Raw genomic sequence first — 20,085 nt, forward strand, 5'->3', positions numbered from 1 at the left:
TTTTGAGCTGGTGAATGGCATCCTTAACTTCCCTCAGCGTGGGAGTTGGTTCATTTCCGTCCTCCGCTGCACTGGCGTCGTCGTTCCTTCCGTTGCCGTGGGCTCCCGTGCCTACGTTCTCCACGCCGTTCAGGTGCTGATCGAAGTGCTGCTTCCACCTTTCGATCACCTCACGTCCGTCCGTCAAGAGGCCTCCGTCTTTATCCCTGCATATTTCGGCTCGCGGCACGAAGCCGTTGCGGGATGCGTTGAGCTTCTGATAGAACTTCCGTGTTTCTTGGGAACGGCACAGCAGTTCCATTTCTTCACACTCCGCTTCTTCCAGGCGGCGCTTTTTCTCCCGAAAGAGGCGGGTCTGCTGTTTCCGCTTCTGTTTGTAACGTTCCACGTTCTGTCGAGTCCCTTGTTGCAGCATTAAAGCCCTCGCTGCGTTCTTCTCCTCCAAAACCGTTCTGCACTCTTCGTCGAACCATTCGTTCCGTCGATTCCGTTCCACGTACCCGATGGTGCTCTCGGCTGCGTCGTTGATGGCTGCTTTCACTGTACTCCAGCAGTCCTCTAGAGGGGTCTCATCGAGCTCGCCCTCGTCTGGCAACGCGGCTTCGAGATTCTGCGCGTATGCTGAGGCGACATCCGGTTGCTTCAGTCGCTCTAGGTTGTACCGTGGCGGTCGCCGGTACCGTACATTGTTGATGACGGAGAGTTTTGGGCGCAGTTTGACCATCACCAGATAGTGTTCCGAGTCGATGTTGGCGCCACGATAGGTCCTGACGTCGATAATGTCGGAGAAGTGCCGTCCGTCAATCAGAACGTGGTCGATTTGAGATTCCGTCTGCTGTGGTGATCTCCAGGTGTAACGATAAGGGAGGCTGTGTTGGAAAAAGGTGCTACGTATGGCCATATTTTTGGAGGCGGCGAAATCAATGAGTCATAGGCCGTTTACGTTCGTTTGCTGGTGGGCGCTAAACTTACCAATCGTCGGTCTGAATTCCTCCTCCTGGCCTACCTAAGCGTTCAAATCTCCTATGATGATCTTGACGTCGTGGCTTGGGCAGCGGTCGTACTCGCGTTCGAGCTGCGCGTAAAATGCGTCCTTGTCATCATCAGTACTTCCGGAGTGTGGGCTGTGCACGTTTATTATGCTGAAATTGAAGAATCGGCCCTTGATCCTCAACCTGCACATTCTTTCGTCGATCGGCCACCAACCGATCACGCGCCTCTGCATATCACCCATCACGATGAAAGCTGTTCCCAGCTCGCGTGTGTTGCCGCAGCTCTGGTAGATGGTATGATTACCTCTAAACGTTCGCACCATGGATCCTGTCCAACACACCTCCTGCAGCGCTATGATGCCGAACCCACGGTCCTTCAGTAGATCGGCGAGTATGCGGGTGCTCCCAATGAAGTTGAGAGATCGGCAGTTCCACGTACCGAGTTTCCAATCGCAAGTCCTTTTTGTTCGCTGGGGTCGTTGCCGTTGGTCTCGGTTCGTATTATTCTGTTGCTGATTTTCCGTTACAATGGTTTTTTACGGCTGGCTCGTAGGGCCTGACACCAACCCCCTACTTTCCGGAGGACCATAGTGCACAGTTGAGCTTAGAGTCCTTCCCTGGCACTCGGACGTAGATCAGCCACCCCTAACATGGGGATCAGACGCTGTTGTGAGCCGCTCCTCCTGGAGAACAGACGCTCAGGTTTGCCGAAGCAAATCCCATCCTTTCCTGTCAGCCTACGACCAAAGTTCCCACCGGGGTTGGTTACCCGATCTTCCCTAAGGTTGCTCATAGTTTCCGGCCGGTACGGCGTGGAGGTAGGGATAGGAGTTACTGGGCAGAGGCTAGTGGATCACAATGGGATCTGAATTGCGCAGCATACCCAGCCTTTACCGTGCCTGTGCGAAGTCGATCAAGCTGGCGTCCAATCTTCAAGCGGCAGATATCTTGACCAAGGCGTTACCTGGACTCAAGCTGCAAGAAGACAGGAAGTTATTAGGTTTTCACTTAAGCCCTGTTTCGTGTTGAAAAGGAAACGCTCAAGAAATTTCTTGACCGATTCCTGGCGGAAACTTTCTACTGTGACTGCCATTTGAATTCTTATTTCTTCGCAACTTACTGCGATTGACGAAAAGTAGTTTCTTGGGCGATTCAGGCAAGGAATTTCCCATGCATCAAGATAGGCCGAAAAATTCCTTCTGAACTGCAAACAGCCCTTTAAGAGGGGATGTTAACATAGTAAGCATTGAATTCGTATTCCCTCAATAAATCATTCATTGTTAGTCACTACACCTGGTCAAACGCTTTTTATTCTATCAAAAGTTGGGTAGCGAAAATGGAAAGAGCGATCGATAAACATTTCTTTACAGGAAAAATAATAACAGACACAATTGGCTGCTTCGAAAACGCCGTTTCCGTGTAAATTTGCTGATAATTTCATTCCCTGTAAAGACCCTAGCATCCGGAAGGTGGCAAAGCTGGAAGAATACAATGGGCGGGGCATGTTGTAAGAATGCCGGACAACAACCCTGCAAATAAAAACGAATTTAAGGTAAGTAAGTTGATATCGATATTTTATTGCACGGGTAACAATAACAAAGATTGTTAGACTGCGAGAATATGGTTAGGTCTCATCAAATCCAAGATGCTTGCCTGCCCAATCAAGCAACGATGGACAAATAATTCTAATTCCGGCTTTTGCCTGTTCCCACTAATCCATTGCGCACCGATGAGTACACCGAAGTCCTACCTGTCGGCTAAAGTAAATCCATTCCTGTAAAAGCCCCAGCCATCCGTCTTCGGCTATTTGCCTTTAATTAATGTGATTCAATAAAAGTCGAATATTTATGTTACATTGTTTTCATTCAATTAGTAGTTACCGACCGGATGCGCCCCGCTACGAGCGCAACGACGATGACGACGACGACGACAACGTCAGTAGCAAGCAGCGGCCCCATATCGCCGACATCAACGTCGACCAGGACGGAAGAAAATTTACCAGGCATGGAAGCACACACATATTTAATTCTTTGTTTTTCTCCGTTCGCTTGGCTGGAGCACACGCCCGTATGCGTTCCGTTCTTGGATTGGTAGACGCAGACGACGACGGTGGTAGATTATTCCAGGAACAGGAAAATAACAACTCCACACGGGACCCATCCGGTTCGACTACACCTTGCTGCCTCCCGGAATTGAAGGTGAAGGTAAGGTGTAGAGTGGGACAAAAAAAGGTAAGACCTGGTTCTGGTCTACAGACAGATCTTTTAGAATCATAAAGTTAGCTGTTTTCTTTATACGTTTAGCATAAAATTTTTAGCTCGGGCAGTAGAATTTTCCAACTCATAAATTGAGCGGATATTTTCCGCTGAAACTTTCATCTCGAGTTTGGGCCACTCTAGTGAAATTGCGAGGCATCCTGGTTGGTTGAGTTAGAATCTATCTTGCTGCATGGCTCGTTCCCTGATGGAACTTTTTCGTTCGACCCTGGTTGGACTGAGAAATTAAACGCTGAATGAAATTGATACTTTCGTTTTTTTGTGTAACTTTGTGACTCTGAAGGACCAGTTGCGAATGTAGGACCAACTCGGAACTAATTCGATTGGATCCTTTTCCCTTCTGAGTAGGTTACTCAATTGCGATTTTTTCATGATATTTTTCGAATGAGAAGGTTGACGTTGACAGCCATATTTCAATATGATACCTAAATATGAGAAAAGGCATGTCAGTGAAGAACTTTCAACTGTTCAACTGGTAGTCGCTGAAGAACGAAAATGGCCTGCAACTCATCGATTCCGCTATTTCTTAGAGCAGAGCCATTTCATCAAGCACACCTTCCTATCGTTACAACTGGAGATGATCACAGCAAATGGAATCATAAATCGACCACGTTCTGAATGGTGGACGGTAGAGATGGGCAATCAGATCCGGGCCCGTTCAAAAGATTCGTATCAGTAAAGTGAGTGAGTGAACCGTGGGTCTTTTACAGAGAGAGCCGGGTCACTAGTTTACATGCTTCTGTGAGAAAGAGCCTAAAAGAACCGATAGGTTCTCTTTGTTTTGCTCTGGTTCATTTCCAAAACACAGCTCTACGATACGCGCCAAGCACACAAACCAACAGCGGTGGTCCAGTTCCCTCCCCCTGGCCAGGTAGCCGCAAACAACGCACACGATCTCTCGCTCTCAGCTTAAGCGGGAGAGCAGTACCGGCAGTCCGGACAGATCTGATCCGAACAACCCGAACTCGAACATGAACTCACACATTACATATCACTTCTTTCGTTCGGTTCTTCAGCAGTATCCAGTGTGTGGTGTTGGCGCTGGGAGAGAGATAATGCGGATATCAAGAGAATGAGTGTCGCTTGCTGTGTGTGAGAGAATAAATTGGAAGCAAGTAATCCCATTTGGTTCGGTGAAGCTTGATCATTCATTCCATAACTGAGCCGCTGATCTGCTCAATAGATCCGGTTCACAAATGTGATGGATACGGTTCGGAACCGATCACTGAAGTGAGCCGTTTTGCCCACCTCTAGTGGACGGCACTTCTCCTACATTATCGACATCAGGACCTTTGTGGCACTAACATTGAATTAGGACACAATCAGCCCAGCCAGCAATTTGGTTGCTATATCGAAATTGCAACTGAAATAGTCACACATATATAGCACCAAAGAAATCGTATTCAATGCACGAAACAGGCATATACATACTAAAGTGGAGGCCATATCGAATCGAAACATATATACGATTACTGCGATTCTATCCAACATAATTTACGATTTCTCGAAAAATTTCTACGATTTCGCCGATTTTATCCATCTAAATATACGATTATGCATGATCTTATTACGATTGAGAGTACCAATATACGACTCAAGATTTTCAAATAAAAAAATGGGTGTTCAGTGGGAATCGAACTTAGGTCCTTTGATTGAGAACTGCGCGTTATCTCTATTGGCTATATTGCCAAGTTGAAAATAGAGAGTTTAAAGTGAATGGCATGAAACGAATAAAAATTAGCATGATACGGTGCGAGACTTGTGGTGGGACCGATGTTGTTGTGCATTGAGTGGCACCAAAAGTAATGCCCTGCAAGAGGCTCGGAATTCACATCGTTGTTGGAATCTATACATCACTTATTGTAAGTCATCTGCTAGCATGAAAACCTATATATTTGGTTGAAATTATTGCTACCATGGTTGGAATGTGTCAACAACCACAAAAATACAAATTTGTGACGAATACCATTTTTTTCTTTTTCTCCATCACACAAATATGTAAACAAATCCATTTACGATTTCCGAGATTAAAATTCGACTATTAAAAGTGCAGTAACAATCATATGCAACTGTAAAAATGAATATACGATTTCTACGATTTCATTCACTTCGTATACGACGCAAGTGTGACGCAAACGATCAATATACAACATTGTTATAGTTGTATACGATTTCACCGATTTTCATCATACCTTTAGGTAGCAAGCTCAATTTAGCAGATTCATATACGATGTGAAGCGACGATTCCCACGATTCAAAGAAATCATATATACAATGCTAGCGAACTTGCAGCTTGACACTAAGAATATATGTTTTTTTTTCACGATTCTATCCGATTCTGTGCGATCCTACCGATAGTATCTCGCACCTTTTATGATCGGAGACGACTATATAAAACAAAATCGCAATTGAAATTTAATTTGGCATGAAATGCGATTTTACGCAATCATTGTCAACAAATATACATATTATTATACAATTCTGATTCAATATATGAAAATATACGATGTTTTCCACACAATGATTTACGATATGTGGTTGGCTGGGAGGTGATGATCAAACTGCAACTAAAACTTTCCACCATTAACAATTTACAGTACAGTCAACTTAAATTGGCACGGTAAAGGCTGAGTATGCTGCGCAAGTCAGATCCCATTGTGATCCACTAGCCTCTGCCTAGCAACTCCTATCCCTACCTCCTCGTGGTACCGGCCGGAAACTATGAACAACCTTAGGGAAGATCGGGTAACCAACCCCGGTGGAAACTTTGGTCGTAGGCTGACAGGGAAGGGGGTTTGCTTCGGCAAACCTGAGCGTCTGTTCTCCAGGAGGAGCGGCTCACAACAGCGTCTGATCCCCATGTAAGGGGCGGCTGATCTACGTCCGAGTGCCAGGGAAGGACTCTAAGCTCAACTGTGCACTATGGTCCTCCGGAAAGTAGGGGGTTGGTGTCAGGCCCTACGAGCCAGCCGTAAAAAACCATTGTAACGGAAAATCAGCAACAGAATAATACGAACCGAGACCAACGGCAACGTCTCCAGCGAACAAAAAGGACTTGCGATTGGAAACTCGGTACCTGGAACTGTCGATCTCTCAACTTCATTGGGAGCACCCGCATACTCGCCGATCTACTGAAGGGCCGCGTGTTCGGCATCGTAGCGTTGCAGGAGGTGTGTTGGATAGGATCCATGGTGCGAACCAATCCATGGTTTAGAGCTAATAATACCATCTACCCCCGAGATGAACCAACCCTGGGCTGAAAATCTCGTTATTAAAGATAATAATAATAAACCATCTACCAGAGCTGCGGCAACACACGCGAGCTGGGAACAGTTTTCATCGTGACGGGTGATATGCAGAGGCGCGTGATCGGTTGGTGGCCGATCGACGAAAGAATGTGCAGGTTGAGGATCAAGGGCCGATTCTTCAACTTCAGCATAACAAACGTGCACAGCCCACACTCCGGAAGTACTGATGGACACATTTTACGCGCAGCTCGAACACGAGTACGATCGCTGCCCAAGCCACGACGTCAAGATCATCATAGGAGATTTGAACGCTCTGGTAGGCCAGGAGGAGGAATTCAGACCGACGATTGGTAAGTTAAGCGCCCATCAACAGACGAACGAAAATGGCCTACGACTCATTGATTTCGCCGCCTTCAAAAATATGGCCATACGTAGCACCTTTTTCCAACACAGCCTCCCTTACACGGGTAAAAGTCTGCTCCCAAAAATCATAAAAACGACTCATGATTTCATGAGCCTAGTACATTTTCGTTTTATAAAAATACACCATGATTTGTAATCATGATAGTATGATCCATTGTCTCGTAACGCTACCAATGCGATATATCGTTGCACCTGGAGATCACCACAGCAGACGGAATCTCAAATCGACCACGTTCTGATTGACAGACGGCACTTCTCCGACATTATCGATGTCAGGACCTATCGTGGCGCCAACATCGACTCCGACCACTATCTGGTGATGGTCAAACTGCGCCCAAAACTCTCCGTCATCAACAATGTACGGTACCGGCGACCGCCACGGTTCAACCTAGAGCGACTGAAGCAACCGGATATCATCTCAGCATACGCGCAGAATCTCGAGGCAGCATTGCCAGACGAGGGCGAGCTCGATGAGGCCCCTCTAGAGGACTGCTAGAGTACAGTGAAAGCAGCCATCAACGACGCAACCGAGAGTACCATCGGGTACGTGGAACGGAATCGACGGAACGAATGGTTCGACGAAGAGTGCAGAACGGTTTTGGAGCAGAAGAACGCAGCGAGGGCGGTAATGCTGCAGCAAGGGACTCGACAGAACGTGGAACGTTATAAACAGAAGCGGAAACAGCAGACCCGCTTCTTTCGGGAGAAAAATCGCCAAACGCCTGGAAGAAGCGGAGTGTGGAGAAATGGAACTGCTGTGCCGTTCCCAAGAAACACGGAAGTTCTATCAGAATCTCAACGCATCCCGCAACGGCTTCGTGCCGCGAGCCGAAATATGCAGGGATAAAGACGGAGGCCTCTTGACGGACGGACGTGAGGTGATCGAAAGGTGGAAGCAGCACTTCGATCAGCACCTGAACGGCGTGGAGAACGTAGGCACGGGAGCCCACGGCAACGGAAGAAACGACGACGCCAGTGCAGCGGAGGACGGAAACGAACCAACTCCCACGCTGAGAGAAGTTAAGGATGCCATTCACCAGCTCAAAACCAACAAAGCAGCTGGTAAGGATGGTATCGCAACTCATCAAGATGGGCCCAGAAAAGTTGGCCACCTGTCTGCATTGGCTGATATTCAGGATTTGGGAATCTGAACAGCTACCGGAGGAATGGAAAGAAGGGGTAATCTGCTCCAATACAAGAAAGGCGACCATTTGGAATGTGAGAACTTCAGGGCGATCACTATTTTGAATGCTGCCTACAAAGTGCTATCCCAGATCATCTTCCGTCGCACAATGGGAAAAAATATGTATAAAACGCGAATAAATTCAATATCTCTGCTCGGAGTGAATGAATTTGAATGAATTTTTGACACAAACTGTAAAATTCTCTATAGTTTCAGATAAGGAACGTGTCATTCGCCGCATAATGCTGGAAGTCAATGTATTTAGCTCGTTTTACCCCACTCTCTCTCTTTTTCACCTTTTTCGAAAATTTCTGAAGTGCAAAATAAATGTTTTTTTAAGTCGTGATTGTGTAAAAACTTACGTAGTATCGAATGGAGCTAATTTGGCTCACCGCACGGCTTTAAAAATTGAAATATCTTCAAATAACCCCGATATACCCTATTTCTTTGAAATTTCACATGTATCTCCGCCCGGGGTTTAACGCAATCGATAAGAGCAGGACCAACCCTATGTTAAATTGCCGATATTATGGAAGTTTTTACACAAATACGAGTTAGATAAGTCATTTATTTTGAGCGCCAGTTGGGAATAGATGAGGATTTTCTCAAAAATGTGTATTATAGAGAGAGTGGGGAAAAACGAGCTAAATTCACTGATTTCCAGCATCGTGCGGTGAATGACACCCTCCTTATCTGAAACTGTAGAGATTTTTGCAGTTTGTGTCAAAAATTCATTCGAATCCATCCACTCCGAGCAGAGATATTGAATTTATTTGCGTTTTATACCTAGGGTCTGGGACCATTTGGGCGGCAGCACCTATTTTGGGCACTTGCTGCTATAATTCAGTCAATTTCAAACCGATTGACTTGAATTTTGAAACAGGACTAGCTAATGTGCCTAGCTGATCGTTTCTCAAAAATCAAGCCAATCGGTTCAAAATTAACTGAGTTATAACAGCAAGTGCCCAAAATAGGTGCTCCTGCTCAAATGGTCCCAGACCCTATTTGTTGGATCTCGCTCCAACGTCGTCGGCCGGCGTCATCGTAGGCTGCTTCATACGCACAAGCGCAGTGAGCAGAAGAGCCCATTCAACAGTTGGCTCATTGTCCCGCGGCAGCCTGATATTGCGTCGGGCTCCATGCAGGCAGCAGAGCAGCGCACGGCTGCTACCTATTCACTTTTATTTCTATTTTGTATCCGTACTAGCAGTCGCCTATAAAAGGCGACTGCGCAACCTATATCTGTAGTGTGTTCTCGTCATATCACCACTGAGTAGGAGCACTGCCTCTCAGTGGTGCGAATAAATAGTCAAGTCCAGTTTTCGAGTAGTGTTTCTTCTCCGCCGCCCGGGGCAATTTAAAAATACACAACGTGGGGCTAGACATCCTGGCCGAAACACTATTTTTTTCCACTGTGCGTCGTCTGTCACCTAAAACGAATAAGTTCGTGGGAAGTTATCAAGTCGGCTCCATCGACGGCCGGTCGACAACGGACCAGATCTTCACCATACGACAAATCCTCCAGAAATGCCGTGAATACCAGATTCCAACGCGTCACCTGTTCATCAACTTCAAAGTGGCATACGACAGTATCGACCGCGCAGAGCTATGGAGAATCATGGACGAAAACGGCTTTCCTGGGAAGCTGACTAGACTGATTAAAGCAACGATGAACGGTGTGCAAAACTGCGTAAAGGTTTCGGGTGAACTATCCAGTTCATTCGAATCTCGCCGGGGACTGCGACAAGGTGATGGACTCTCATGCCTACTCTTCAACATCGCTCTAGAAGGTGTGATGCGACGAGCCGGGGAACGATTTTAGCAAAATCCGGTCAATTTGTGTGCTTTGCGGACGACATGGACATTATTGCAAGAACATTTGGAACGGTGGCAGAGCTGTACACCCACCTGAAACGCGAAGCAGCACAGGTCGGACTGGTGGTGAATGCCTCAAAAACAAAGTTCATGCTGGTAGGCGGAACCGAACACGACCGGATCCGTCTGGGTAGTACTTTTACGATAGACGGGGATACTTTCGAGGGGTTGGAGGAATTCGTCTACCTCGGATCCTTACTGACGGCTGACAACAACGTGAGCCGTGAAATTCGGAGGCGCATCATCAGCGGAAGTCGGTCCTACTATGGGCTCCAGAAGAAACTGCGATCGAAAAGGATTCACCCACGCACCAAATGCACCATGGGGCTGTCCATAAACCACGTGGTCATGGAGGGGGGGGGGGGGGGGTTCGGCCAATGATCATTTTGTATGGACAAATTAAAAATTTTGTATGGACAAATGACCACGCGGGGGGGAGGGGGTGGTTGAAAAGTCCCAAAAAAATGACCACGTGGTTTATGGACAGCCCCCATGTACAATACGCTAATAAGACCGGTGGTCATCTACGGACACGAGACATGGACCATGCTCTAGGAGGACCTACAAGCACTCGGAGTTTTCGAGCGACGCGTGCTAAGGACGATCTTCGGCGGTATGCAGGAGAACTGTGTGTGGCAGAGAAGGATGAACCACGAGCTCGCTGCACTTTACGGCGAACCCAGCATCCAGAAGGTGGCCAAAGCCGGAAGGATACGGTGGGCAGGGCATGTTGCAAGAATGCCGGACAACAACCCTGCAAAGCTGGTGTTTGCAACTGATCCGGTTGGCAAAAAAGGCGTGAAGCGCAGAGAGTACGATGGGCGGACCAGGTGGAGCGTGACCTGGCGAGCATTATTGGGCGCGACCGAGGATGGAGAGCAGCAGCATTAGTCCTGGGACTTGACGAAACTCCTCCTCCCTCCTTCAGCGAGTCAGCCGTGTAGTTTATGTCCCAGAATAGAACAATGAATGACCTGTTCCGGCGGTAAAAGTCCTCCAAACAGGATCATTCCAGTTCAAGGTGCCAAGCGATGCGTGCCGAGGAATGGATAATCGAGGGGGCGAAAAAGATGCTCTATCATTACCGGGCCTGTGGGGTATGGGCACCAACCACAGTAAATTTGTCGCTTACCGTGTTAATGCAGGGATCTGGCGCTGCGGACCTGTTTCCCGTGCTGCTGGTGAAATTCGGAATGAGCCATATCAGTAATAATCGTAAACAAGTTGAAGTAGCGGTAATGGCAGGGTTAATCTCTTCGAGAGAAGTGAGCTAGCCAGGTCCAATCTAAGGGAAGCAGAAGATGAAGATGAAGCAAGCTGCAGATACTACGGGTCAGCTTCGATCATCTCAGCTGATATGCGATCGACTCCCGGGGATTTGTTTGATTTCATGCTACGGATGGCTGTTTCTATCTCCTGCACTGATGTGGCTTTGTTATGGAGCTTGGGTAATGTGTCGAACTCTTGGCGGCAATGTTGCTGAACACTGATGAAACATGCGAAGGGCGATGAATATTGCTTCGCCATGTACATGTGAACTGCGAGTGAACAGGTTTGCCAATGCTTGAGCTTTGTTCGTCATCAACAAAGCGTCGTCGTCGCTCGTTACGACTGAAAAAAAAAACTTCATCGCCCGAAGACATGATTGCTTCGATGCATCATGCGTGCTCTTCGCGAAGATCAGAAAACCATTCGCACGAGCAGCTTCGTGAACGGCACCCGCTGCACGGCATTCTAGCTAACATGGTACCCTGGTACCTGCTAAATATAAATGGTCATATTTTCGCCATTTTATCGCCGATTCTAGCCAATCTTGGGCTAATTCGATTCAAAAAATTACCTTCTACTCAGTGGGGGAGCCGGAGCGGTCACCGAGGATTGCGGAAAATCCAGATTTCGTCGTAGAATTTTAATGCCAGGTCTTTCCCAACCAGATTAGCCGCAACGCAACTGTCAAAATGCACTCGCAACGAAGAGGACGATTGAAGGAGTACCATGAACGAATGGAAGTCGCATGTGGTCTGCACAAATGATCAACTTACTTCCTCGTTCACTGCTCCTATTGACTTGTTAGAGTGTTCTTCGCGAAGCATAAATGAAAAAACGAATGCTAGTGAATAATGGATCGCGAAGATGCAAAAATGAATGCTCGCGAGGAAGATCCAACGCAACATTGCTTGGCGGATCATGCTGAGGTGTTGATAGCATGACCGATGCTAGAAAAAGGCTTCCAATGTGCTCGAATCAGCGTTTTAACAGGTCAGTCGGATCGAGCATTGTAGCCTTCATCTTAGTCTCACTAAGGCGACGTGAAACATGGTAGAGGAGACGAATATCGCCGGTGTTTGTCGCTTCCTCGCCTTCGTCGGCTAGGGAGTCCGCCCACGCTTTTTTGTCCTGTCTACTTGAGCGTTTCACTTTCTTTTCGAGGGCCGAATAGCACTGACGGCCTACGGCTTTGGCTCCTCGTGTTTTCGCTCGTTCTTATAGTGGCTTTGGCGTTCCTTCACTCCTCTATCTTCCTCCATCTTTGATCCACTGCTTTCTCGAGGTACGTAGCTCGCTCAAGCTATTTTCGGTGGCGATGAAGGCTCCATTGATCTTCTACGCGTCCACCTTCTAGAACATCCGCAGCACGGTTCTCTAGCTCCTCGAAGAAGGACCTTTTTCACCGCAGTGTCTTCCAGTCGGCATGTGTAGCGCCCGATTTTCTCTGTCAATGGACAAGGCAATGGTCAAGGCACAAGGTGTCCAACCTTCAGAAGAACTACAGCTCACAAGTCACAGTATATTTTATTTATTTATTTATTTATTTATTTGGTATTCAAATGCATGTAACTTAAGATCTTTTTTAAGGTTACAATGTGGTTCAACAGTAACAGTGAACAGTATAGATCACGCAGCCTAACCGGAACCACAACCGCAGCAGCGGCGGAACCAGAGAAAGTAGTGGTTACGAAGTCTACCCAGACAGAGGCCTTCGCTTTCGCTGGAAGTCCAAACAATGTGGCGGATGCGACTGCTTGTGATAAGCACTCGCAGAAGCGGATTAGGCAGCCGTCAGGTGAGAAGCTGTCTGGTGGTGCTCACAAGGCTAGGGTAATACCACAGACAAACAGACGTAACACTTTTCAAAACGGCATGGCACATGCATTTAACGATCAATTCAAATTTCATTTGATTTGCGCGATCGTTCCACCAGATACGCTAGTGTTCGATCGCTTTGATGTTTGCCAGTGTACACGTTGCTGAATGATGCAAACGAAAATTACAGGCAATTTGTGTAGTAGTGTGCGTGTCAGCAAAACGTCAAATCAAAATCCATCATGGCCGATAGTGTCGCGCGCGGTTCTACCAACAGGTGGCAGTGTGCTCATGAAAATGACACCGGGCAAAAGTTTTTGATGAATTTCTTCTAAGAGTTACGTCTGTTTGTCTGTGGTAATACTAACCCCGAAAGTCGGCAGTAATGCCAACAAGTCGTACCTCAGCCAGGTGTCCCGGAGTAGTGTGAACCAAGGGGAGGACCCCCCTTGGACGAAAGTCGAGTGGAAGAAGAATAAGAAAAGCCGCAGGTCTAGGAGATCAGGGACGTCAAACCAAGAAGGCGTAAAAGAGAAGGTGCCAAGCGCGCGAAAGGAGACGCGGAAGAGGTTCTTGGCGAGGGGTAGAGGAGAAGGCTCTCACACAGAGGCGACTGTGAAGGTGAAAAACCTAGACGAGGTCACCGAAGTGGAAGAACTCGTTACGGCACTGCGGCAACAGTGCGACGTGCAGGTTACGCAGCAGAACCTGAATCACTATGACGCAGCAGCTCAGCAACTGCTTTGTCAGGTAGTTTCTGAGTGAGGACGGATATCGACATTATAGCGGACCCATACCGAGTACCCGTCGGCAACAGCGATTGGGTCGTAGATTGATCCAGAAAAATGGCGGCGATATGGACGACGGGTAAAAACCCCGTCCAGGAGTTGGTGTCTACTACCTATGAGGGCTTCGTGGTCATCAAAATAAAATGTGCAGTAATCGTGCAGTTCATGCGTATACGTGTTACCGTACATAGCTTATAAGATAAATAAGTTCGCCAGTCTACAAATAAAATAGACAATCTCCATCGAGATATCGAACTTGATATGTTAAGCAACCATGGGAGAAACTACGTATTTTTACCAGGGGGTGCACTACAAACAAATATTCATTAGTTCATCCATTGATCATTCATCGCCCCATGTCTAACAGCAATGCAAAAAAATTCTAGGGGGTGCCTGGCATCCCCAGTAGTTTCGCCTATGCAAGCAACAATGCACAACTGACATCAAAATACATCTCCCAACATAAGAGCAAGCCATGCAGGAAACAAGAAAACTTCTCTCGCTCTTTTCGGCTCTCACACTGAGCAATCGATCAGCATACCACCGCGAAGCACAAAAAATCAATTTTGCTGCTGGTATCGAGAGTAGACGCGTATGTGACCAAGTGCAGAAAATCAGTAGGACTCGCAGAGCAGAAAGTCCGAATCTAATCATCTCTAGCCAATCAACTAAATTAACATCTGGCTCGTTATCAGCGTTGGAGGCTGCCTGGGTTCTGCAAAACTCCTTCCAAGATAATTCAAGGGATGTTTTATTGGATAAAAACCGCCGCAACCACGTTTTTACTCTCCCACAGAGCTCAACCGAGCGGCGATAGGATTCGCCTCATCGCATAAATTCTGCACTACAGGTCGGGAATTCACGCCAAGACAACATCTACTAAGAGGTAATTGCGCCAAATAAATCTCTAAGGGATCCTCTAACATATGATTCCCCCAGCCAGCAGCATCGGAGATTCTGTAACCGTGCGCCATTCTGCCGCTGGACAAAAAAATCTTGGATCGCCAACGATAGAGAACAAAGGCTCTCCTAGGAGGTAACTATGTATATGCACCATCCCCATTGTGCAATGGCATCTCATACCCCTTTTGTTCTCAGAGACACTGTCCGTACTAGATGTCGACCTGGCTAATGTCGGTACATAGAGTACCTTTAGGCGGAATGGTGCGGAATCGATTATTGACGTTACTTTTTGTAGTCTTGGCCTAATAAGTAGTTCGAACTGGAGAGAAAACGATAGCTACACTTACATCGATCACTTGGCGGTTCGCTATAGTATTGACTACAACAAGAGCAGACTGCGGGTAGAGGAAGAAGCTAAGACCAAGCCCTCGCATGTGGAAGACTACGTATACTTCGACGAAGGGGTATTTAGGAAGGCGCTCCGCCGTGAGCGAAATCTACTTGGTCTAGACGGCGACGAGCTGGTCGCGGTGCTTTCGCGTGCGTGCGATGCGACCATGCTTAGGCGAGTTCACTCTAGTAATGGAAGACCACCGGCTTACTGGTGGACCGATGCGAATGTGAACCTGCGCCACACCTTTCTACGGTCTAGGCGGTGGATGCAGCGTGCACGATCTGAGAAAGAGCAAAACGAACAGCGGGTGGTGATCGCCGCTTCAAAAACCGCGCTGAAGACCGAGATAAGGGTACGCAAAAAGGCCTGCTTTGAGGGTCTCTGCCAGAGTGCCAACGCAAATCCATGGGATGATGCCTACAGGATCGTAATGGCCAAGACACGAGGTGTATTTAATGGTTCCTACAGAGCAATCTCCAAAGATGTTGGAGGTTATCATCGAGGGGCTTTTTCCACGTCATGATCCTAGTCCTTGGCCTTCTTTCGTAGGACAGCCGGGGGCTGGGGCTGGCGATGAAGAGAGGGCTACCGATGTGGAACTTGCGGGAACAGCAAAATCCCTTGGCGTAGGTAAGGCTCCTGGTCCGGACGAAGTTCCGAACCTGACCTTAAAAGTAGCTATTGCAGAGGCTTCTGAGATGTTCAGGTCTGCTATGCAGAAATGCCTGGACGAGGGAGTTTTCCCAGAAGCATGGAGGAAGAGGCAGAGCCTGGTTCTATTGTCAAAGGCGAGGAAACCATCCAGAGACCCATCGGCATATAGACCAATATGCTTGATCAACACGGCGGAGAAGGTACTCGAAAAGATCATCTTCAATAGAATGTCGAGGTACACCGAGGGTGTAACTGCTCTCTCGAGCCAGTACGGCTTCCGGAAGAGGAGGTCGACCGTAGATGCTATCCTACTGGTTACAAAAAACCACCGGGAAAGCACTCGAGCGTAAGAGAAGGAGGATTCGCTACTGTGCCGTAGTAATTCTGGATGTTCTGCGTCTGGGCGATACCTGTACAAGATTCTCGGACGTTATTTCCAGAATGGAGTACTAGTTTACGACACAGAGGTGGGTTGGAAATGCTTTCACGTAACCTCAGGAGTCCCGCAAGATTGGGTCCGGTGTTATGGAATGTCACGTACGACGAGGTTGTGAGATTTGAGTACCCAGTGGGAGTGCAGTTTGTCGGCTTTGCTGACGACATTACACTCGAAGACTACGGTGAAACGATCGAGGAGGTGAAGTTGACTACCGACCACTCGATCAAGGTTATGGAGGGGTGGATGCGGTCCAGAAAACTGGAGCTAGCTCACCACAAGACTGAGGTGACGGTTGTCAACAACCGGAAGTCGAAACAGCAGGCGGAGATCAGTGTAGATGAGTGCACTATTCTGTCAAAGCGCTCCGTCAAACACTTGGGCGTGATGATCGACGATAAGCCTAGCTTCTGTAGCCACGTCGATTATGCCTGCAAAAGAGCCTCCACGGCTATTGCGGCACTGTTCCGGATGATGTCCAATAGCTCTGCGGTGTACGCCAGTAAGCGCAAGCTTCTGGCTAGTGTTGCTACGTCCATACTTAGGTATGGCGGCCCGGGCACCGCGCTATGTACTGAATGCTACCGACGGAAGCTCGAAAGTACTTACAGGCTTATGTGCCTGAGCATTGCGTGCGCGTACCGTACCGTGTCACACGACGCTCTATGCGTCATTACTGGTATGGTGCCAATCGGCATCCTTATCAGTGAGGACATGGAGTGCTTCGAAATGCGCGGCACAAGAGGCATACGCAGGACTGCCAAGATAGCCTCTATGGTCCTATGGCAGCGCGCGTGGGACAGTTCCACCGAAGGAAGGTGGACCCATAGGTTGATACCGAGGGTAGATAGTTGGATTAATAGGCGCCATGGCGAAGTTACATTCCACCTGACATATGCCCTTTCAGATCATAGTTGCTTCCGACAGTATCTACACCGAATGCCCAGTGTGCAATGGTTTAGAGGAATCGACGGAACACGTTTTGTTCGTGTGCCCGCGTTTTCGCACAATGCGCGACCGCATGCTTGCCACATGTGGGGCGGGTACATGCGGACAATTTGGTCCAAAGGATGTGTAGGGATGAGTTTGACTGAAATGCCGATTCAACGGATATCACCCATATTGTCTGGGAGCTATGGAGGAGGCGGCGCGTGGACTCGGAGAATGGCTAGTCCAGATGCAGTACAAGAGGTGGTCCAGGGGTTCGAAGTCGGCTTCGTAGGTCATATCGGTGGCCTGCGGTCGAGATCGACCCTTCCAGCGATTGAGTGGCCGCGGAGAGGAAGTCCCGGTTGCGTTGCTGTCGAGGCGTCGGTCTACTGGGTTGGATTCGAGCCCGCGGCTGGGAAGGGGTCCCCGGCAAGGGTCGGGGCAGGTGGAGACCCTGCTGTCAGCAACCTTCTGGTGCAGCTGATAGGGCCTGAAGGGTAGTGATACCCTTGCCTTCAGCAGGTCAGATCGGGCTGCACGTGGGCGTCAGTTCTTGATGTCTGCAAAGCAGTTCGGCGCGGGCGGGGTTGGCCCTGCCCACCTTCCGAGGACAAAGGGAGTGGCGGGGACCACTCGGGAAACTGGCTAAGCGCCAGCATGCTACCGTGATGGACTCTCCAGAGCGAGTCATCGATGTTCGTTGCTGCTAGGCTACGCAGCTAACCTTGAGGGTGCGATGTGCACTAGCCCCTCTCTGAAGCAATACCTTCTTGGTGGTTCCGGAGAGACGTAGGGTTTGGCGACCATAGGAATATGTTTTAGTGGGTACGAGGAGAGAGTAGTCCTGTCTTTTACTAGTGTTGTAGAAGACGGCCTTAACCACCCCACACTACCCTAACCTTCCTGTTAGGGTGTCTATTGAGCAGATTTTCCCCCCTATGGTTTTGATGAAAAAAAAATAGCTTGCCATAGGATGAGCCAAGACCACCTGGAAACTTTTTTTGCAGTCATCCGAGCAAAAGGTGGCAACAACAATAATCCAACCACGGTGCAGTTAAAGGCTGCTTATCAGAGATTATTCTCATTAACGATGTTACATCTTCGGCATGTGTCAATTGTCTCAATTTCGACGAGGTTCAAATGCTGCATGCTGAAGAAAAAACATGTTTTTACCTGGATTCAATGAAAAACATGTTGGCAACAGATGAAGATCCCCAAGATAATGGAAACAATGACTCAACTCTGATAGATATGGCGGATGAACCATTCGCTGCTTTCGCTACGGTAGACGATGAGTTTACAATTCATTCAATGAAATACTCGGCAACAAAAGTTCAGAAGCAGTTGATTGCTAAACTGAAATGTGAGCGGTATTTGGACGAACTTATTGGGACCATGGAGCGTATTGAAGGCAACAAAGATATTCTACGGAATGTGGAAACGGAGTTGAAAGTGCTGATAAACCAAAGCGACAAAATCAACGTTGGGAAGTACCACATTTCGGCACCAACATTTCAAAAGGGCGTAACTGCATTTACAACCAATGCCTTCTCACAAAGCTGTGGAGCGTATCCCATCCCTCTCGAGCAATCCACTAGCACAAATAGAAAGATAAAATCCTCCTCTTTCGATTAATGGATGTGAATTGCGTGAGATGAATGAAATACGACCCACAGCTCTGTGAGAAGGCATTGGTTGCAAAAGCAGTTACGCCCTTTTGAAATGTTGGTGCCGATTTACGGATCGAAAATCAAATCATCAAGCACATTACTAATGTCCACCAGCATATGTTTACAGATCTAGCAAGACATATTTTGGAGCAGGATGCAGCGAGCAATCGTTCATATAGGGTAACGGTCGAATTTTGGACCCCTAGAGGACATTAGTTTGAATTTAAGTCAAAATAAAACAGATTCAAATGATATTACACATAATGATGATGTTAGTATGATCGTAAAAGTTTTCGCTGTCCGTTAAAAATACAAGGTCATTTCTGGCTGAACATTTGATAAAAATGACTGAATTTTTAAGCTTCAGTTTACACTGTTTTGGACACCCCAATACATTTCCAGTGAGGAAATGATTGCTACCCGTGTAGAGCAATCTAATTTAGCGAATGATTCTAAAATTTTGCGTCATCTCTTCATTAAATCTGTGTAAGTTGTGATAATACGACCCAGGGGGTCCAAAATATATGGGGGTCCAAATTATATTGGTTACACTATTTAGGCATTTCCAGTAGTTAGGTTTCTTTCGTTATTGCCTAACGCCTAAATATGTGCATTGCGCGTTCTATTGCACATGTCAATTGAAAACCCCAAGTTTCTCCATACAAACTTCGGTCATAAACTGTGAAGGCCCGGTCCAATATTCATCATTCTTTCATTTTATGACACTTCTAGGGTTCCAAATCCCTGTTCTTCTTTTTCTCATCCCATAACAAAATTTTGTGTTGAAAGGTGTTGCTATAGAAATCAATGATTAAAAAGGGAATTGCCTACCTGTAGGCGTTTAGAATGCAAAAAAAAATCCATTTTAAGTGTTAAATTCACTAGTTGTAAGAGTTTGAACGCGTTGTTCGGATTTAGAAGAGCAACATTAAGCGGAGAAAGAAATTTTCCTTTCTAACCGATACTAAATTGTATGCTGATCAATTTCGCCCCAAAGTGGCTTTTTCAATTTTTTAATTTTTGTAGTTGGAGCATAATCTGACAGCTTTTTTGTTACGCAGATAATTGGAATGTACTCACACCTTGCCGAAAGACGTCAACAAATGTCAAAAGATACTGTGATACGACAAATACCTAGCGTAGAACAGTCTGTTGCTGCTAAAACATAGAACTTTTTGAACTATTGCTTTACTAGCACTTTCTCTCACCCCATAGGATTTCTTCCAAGT

Source organism: Aedes albopictus, chromosome 1 (assembly GCF_035046485.1).
Source record: "Aedes albopictus strain Foshan chromosome 1, AalbF5, whole genome shotgun sequence".
Taxonomy (NCBI): Eukaryota; Metazoa; Arthropoda; class Insecta; order Diptera; family Culicidae; genus Aedes; species Aedes albopictus.